Raw genomic sequence first — 5,870 nt, 5'->3', positions numbered from 1 at the left:
CTCTGAGACCTGCTGGAGCTCTGGGGTGAAGAAGATGTGCTGGACGTAATGGGGAGCAAGCGATGGAATGAAGAAGCATTTGCCCAGCTGGCTGAGGGTCTGCACACCTGGAGTCACCCAGCCCGCACTCCTGATCACGTGCATAGCAAAGTCAAGGAGCTGCAGAAGGGTTACGCCCAAGCCAGGACTTGGCCGTCCGGTCTGGGGCCGCCCCCGCTCATCATCATCATCATCATCATCAATAACCGGTAGGCTCAGCACCTGTTGGTGTCTGATGCCTCTCTCACTATTTCCTTCCATCTCTCCCTGTCCAGTGCAGAGTGGCTTAGTTTTTGTAGACTAGCTCCGCACCAATCTACTATATCATCTATCCATTCTCTGTGGTGTCTATCTCTCCTATTTGAACCATCAATTAGGCTGAATACCAGGGTCTTGATTTTTTGTTTGTCTTTCATCTGCAAATATGTCCAAATAGTTGTAGCTTCCTTTTTATAACCATCTGCAGCAGGGTCTCTTTCGGCTGTATCTTTCTATATAATTCCTAATTGGTGACCTTCTGCATCCACCCTATTCTCAGAATCTTTCTATAACTCCTTTCAAATGCCAATATTCCTCTTTTTGAATCTTTCATTAACACCCATGTCTCACATCCATACAACATGCTGCTGAATACACACATTTTCAAGATGCCCAGCTTCATTCTTAAGCTAATTGCTTTGCTTTTCCAGTTTTTATCCATCACCTTCAAACTCTCTCTTGCTTTCGCTATTCTAGTCGCTATTTCCTTCTTACAGTCTAGATCACGTTATGTTGCTCCCCAGATATGTGAACTTCTCTACATTTTCTAGTTCAATACCATCAACACTGACCTTCCTTCCTATTTCCATTTCTCCAAATACCATTGTTTTTGTTTTATCGATGTTTATAATCAATCTGTACTGCTTCCCTTCTTCGTTTAACACCTGCACTGTTTTTGCTAGCTTCTCCTCATCTTCCTCATTGATAACTATATCATCTGCGAACCTCAAGTTGTTAATTCTTTTCCCGTGCACACCCCTTCTGCCTCTTCCTTGATCTTGACCTTTGCACTCTCCAGATGTGTGATGAAGATCCTTGGCGATATTGGATCTTCGTGTCTCGTACCTCTACTTGTTTTAAACCAACTTCCCAACTCCCCACATGTTCTCACAATTGCCTCTGCATTGTCACTGATATCCTTCAACAACCGTATCAGTCTTCTATCCACTCCGTATGACTCCAACACTACCCAGGTCACTTTCTAATCTATACTGTCAAATGCCTTTTGAAAATTGACGAAGCAAGTGTATACGTTCCTGTTCTTTCATTGAGTTTTTTCCACTATCAGTCTTAGTGCCAATATCTGCTGTGTGGTACTTTTATCTTTTCTGAACTCCGCTTGCTTGTCTGCTATATGTTCTTCTATCTGTAATATTAGTCTCTCAGTCAGAATCACCATCAGCACCTTGCCTAGATGACTCATTAGGGCAATCATTCTGTAGTTCTTGCACTCCAATGTACTTCCTTTCTTCGGTATTTTCACTAGCACAGATCTTGTCCATTCCTTAGGCGCCTTCCCTTCTTTCCATGCTATATTACATGGTCGGTGTATTTCCTGAATCATGCTTTCTCCACCATATTTGATCATCTCTCCTGTGATCTTTTAATTTCCCGGGTTCTTGTTGTTCTTTAGTAGTTTCACTGCTTTTTCTACTTCCTCCTTAGAAATATCAGTTTCAATCTTGATGCTTGGTGGAGATAGCTCTTTCAGTTCTTCAATCAGTCTCTCTGAGATACTCGGGTCAAACTGTGCTTTCCATAGGTCGGTGGAATATTTTGTCCATTGCTGCACAATCTTCTCCCTGTTCTTGAGCACTTCTTCATTCTTATCTTTGATTGCCATCTGCTTTGGTTGCCATTTCCTATTAATATTCCTAATTATCTTATACATTTCCCTGGTCTTACATTCGCCGTAATACCTCTCTATGGCCGCGTCTACACATGCTGGCTACTTCGAAGTAGCGGTGCCAACTTCGAAATTGCGCCTGTCACGGCTACACAGGTTGGGCGCTATTTCGAAGTTGACATCGACATTAGGCGGTGAGACGTCGAAGTCGCTAACCCCATGGGGGGATGGGAATAGCGCCCTACTTCGACGTAGAACGTCGAAGTAGGGAACGTGTAGTCGTTGCACATCCCGCAACATCGAAATAGCAGGGACCTCCATGGCAGCCATCAGCTGAGGGGTTGAGAGACTTTCTGCCCAGCCCCTGAGCTCAATGGTCGCTGCATGCAGCAGCCCCTTAAATCTCCCCGCCCCCTGCCTTCCTGTGCAGGAAGCTGAGAGAGCGTGCAGGCGGCAGCACAGCCATGAGGCTGACCTGCACGCTCCTCTGTGCCCACACACCCCCACCCGCCACGATGGCCGCCCCCCAGCCCCCCAAGCGCCCCCAGGGGACCCCCCCCAAGGGGAGCCAGGGCTCCCAGACCAGCAGCCAGGCGGGGAAGCGGCAGCAGGGCCCCTCCTGGACAGAGGCCGAGCTTCAGGACCTGCTGGGGCTCTGGAGTGAGGAGGAGGTGCTCCAGGTAATGGGGAGCAAAAGGCGGAACACAGATGCATTCGCTCGGCTAGCTGAGGGCCTGGCCACCCGGGGTCACCCTGCCGGCACTCCGGATCATGTCCGGAGTAAGGTGAAGGAGCTGTGGCAGGGTTACGCCCGGGCCCGGGATGCGGCCGGCCGATCTGGGGCCGCCCCCATCACTTGCCCCTTTCACAGGGAGCTCAGAGACATCCTGGGCCCCGGCACACCTCCACCCCTCTGGCCACTCTTGATACCTCAGCCGAGGAGCCCCGGCAGGCCCCAGAGATGGAGTCCGCCCCGGAGGCAAGCCCCGCATCCCGGGGTCTCCCCAGGAGCCCACCCCCGGGGCACCAGAGGAGGAGGAGGAGGAGGAGGGGGAGTCCTCCTCCAGTGATGCTGGCCTGTGGATCGCCATCCCGTCCCGGAGCTCAAGCAGGGCGTCCACCCACCGGGTGTCCCCCGACCGTGGGATTGGACCATCAGGTATGTACCCCCCCGGTGCACACCCCTGGGGTTGAGGGGTGGGGGTAACAGATATGACCAGGGCCCTCCACATGCCCAGATGACCATGGCCCCAAGGACAGCAGTGGCATGTCCCTCAGAAGAGTGCATCAGCCCCTACCCCCCAGCATGACAGTGCCATGCCCCATCCCCGGGGCTGGGGGGAGTGGGACCTCTAGGGTCCCCCGGGGGGAGGTGGTGGGACACCCATCAGCAGCAGCAGCAGCATCTCCCGGGGACGGGGATGGGGAACCAGCAGCAGAGGGGTGGGGAGACAAGGGCCATGGCTCGGGGCCCACACTAACAGCTGTCTCCACTCTTCTTCCCCCCACCGCCCGGGGTTCCACAGCTGCACCATCAGAAGGACCGGAGAGCACCGGCGAGGTGTCAGTGGTCCCGGACAGCCCACCAGGGCTATCACTCCAGACCAGCCCCTCGGCGGAGGACCGATCAGCCCCACGGCAGGGACGACGGCAGACCCAGCACCACCACCCAACGGCGACGGACCCCCAGCTGCTGGCCATCCGTCGTCGGCAGCTGGAGGTCACCAAGCAGCGGCTGCAGGTGGAGAACTGCCACCTCCAGCTGCAGGAGTGGGTGCTGGCCTGGCGCCAGGAGGCATGGGGGGCCTTTATGTGGACATTCGACCGTATCGCTGACTACCTGGCCCCACATGCCGCGCCGGCTGCTGCTGCGCCCGCCCTGCCTGCTCCAACCGCTGCGCCACCCGCTGCGCCATCCGCTGTCGCACTGTCACCAACCACCGAGGTCCCTTCCGCCGAGGGGGACCTGGGGCCAGTTGACACCCGCCAGCCATATCTACTGGTCTGCCCAGCCCCCAGCCAGCCCCAGCCAGGGCTGAGGCCGAGGCGAGGGTCACGGCTGCCCACCCCCAGTGCTGGACATTAGGGGGTGTGGGGCCCAGGATGTGCCCCCCCCCTTGTATATATTCCCCCCAGTTTAATGTTCTTTTGTAAATAGTTTTTATATTAGACCCCTGTTGTTATACTGATCCTTGCCCTCCAATGTACATAATTCTCCCCTTCCTTGTCTTCCCCTTTCATCTTATCTTATTTATAAAACATATATATAATTTTGATTTTGCCTGTAAATAGTTAGTCTTGGCAGGGGAAGCACATGGGAGAGCACCAATGAGGGGTGTTCAGGGTGTGTGTGGCCCTCCCCTGCCAGGGCCCCCCTCCCCTCTCCTGCCAGGGCTCCCCTCCCCTCCACTCCCCTGCCAGGGCTGCCTCCCCCTCCCCACATGGGTCCTCCTACCTCCATGAGGACAGCCCCGATGGTGGCCTTGCCCACACCAAACTGCTGGCCCACAGATCAGTAGCTGTCTGGAGTGGCCAGCTTCCAGACAGCGATGCCGACCCGTTTCTCCACACTGAGGGCACACCGCATGAAGGTGTCCTGGTTCCTCAGTGTGGGGGTGAGCCACTGGCATAGCTCCAGAAATGTCTGCCGGCTCATGTGAAAGTTCTTGAGCCAGCGGTCATCATCCCACTCTCCGAGAACCAGCCGCTCCCACCAGTCGGTGCTGGTGGGGTAGCTCCACAGCCGGCGGTGTATGAGCGGGGGGTGGGGCGGGGTGCTGCAGGGTTAGGGGTTGTGTCCTCCTCCCCTGTGGGCAGCTCCTCCTCTGTGGCAAGGATGTGCTCAGCTGCCTCCTGCATGGCATGGAGCAGGGCAAGCGCTGCTCCTACGGGGCGGCTGGGTGAACCTCTGGCTGCTGCTGCTGCTGCTGCTGTTGCTGCTGCTGCTGCTGCTGGGGGTCCATGACTGCGTCGCTCGAGGTGTGCGTGCCTATGGCTCTGCAGACCGCGTGCTGTGCAGGCTGCATGTGTCTGGGAGGGGCCCTTTAAGGGAGCAGCTAGCTGTTGCCCCGGAAGCGCTAGTCCGCCCTGTGACCCTGTCTGCAGCTGTTCCTGGCACCCTTATTTCAATGTGTGCTACTTTGGCGTGTAGACGTTCCCTCGCAGCGCCTATTTCGATGTGGTGCCACGCAACGTCAACGTTGAACATCGACGTTGCCAGCCCTGGAGGACGTGTAGACGTTATTCATCGAAATAGCCTATTTGCTATTTCGATGTTGGCTTCACGTGTAGACGTAGCCATAGTGTGAGTTAATTTGTGCTAGAGGACGAAAAATATATTAAATTTCCTGATGTATTTTCTTAAAGGAAAATTAAAAAATGGGAACAAATAGCACAGAGGAGCAGAGCTTATTTCATGCTTGTTGCACTCACAAGAAGCCCGTGTTCTTGTTATTTCTTTTGACTAAGTCAAAGCCCTGATAGGGTGCATCTACACTAGCCGGCTACTTCGAAGTAGCCAGCACAATGTCGAAATAGCACCCGTCGCGTCTACATGCGCTGTGTGTTATTTCGACGTTGATATCGACGTTTGGCAGCAAGACATCGAAGTCGCTATTCCCATCCGAGGATAGGAGTAGCACCCTACTTTGAACGTCGAAGTAGGATGTGTGTAGACGATCTGCATCCTGCTACTTCGAAATAGCAGGATCCTCCATGGCGGGCATCAGCTGAGGGGTTGAGAAGCTCTGTCCAGCCCCTGTGGGGCTCTATGGCCCCGCATGCAGCAGCCTTTAAGGCACCACGGACCTGGATTTCCTGTGGCAGGAAGCTGAGAGCATGCAGGCAGCAGCACAGGCACGTGCTAGCCCTGCACGCTTTTCAGAGGCCCTAGTCCCCACTGCCTCTACCCAAGGCCTCAAGCCAGCCCCTTGAGCACCCCCAGGGC

This window comes from Carettochelys insculpta, chromosome 3 (genome assembly GCF_033958435.1).
Source record: "Carettochelys insculpta isolate YL-2023 chromosome 3, ASM3395843v1, whole genome shotgun sequence".
Taxonomy (NCBI): Eukaryota; Metazoa; Chordata; order Testudines; family Carettochelyidae; genus Carettochelys; species Carettochelys insculpta.
The sequence above is the reverse complement of the archived record's forward strand: the minus strand, read 5'-3'. Positions refer to the sequence as shown.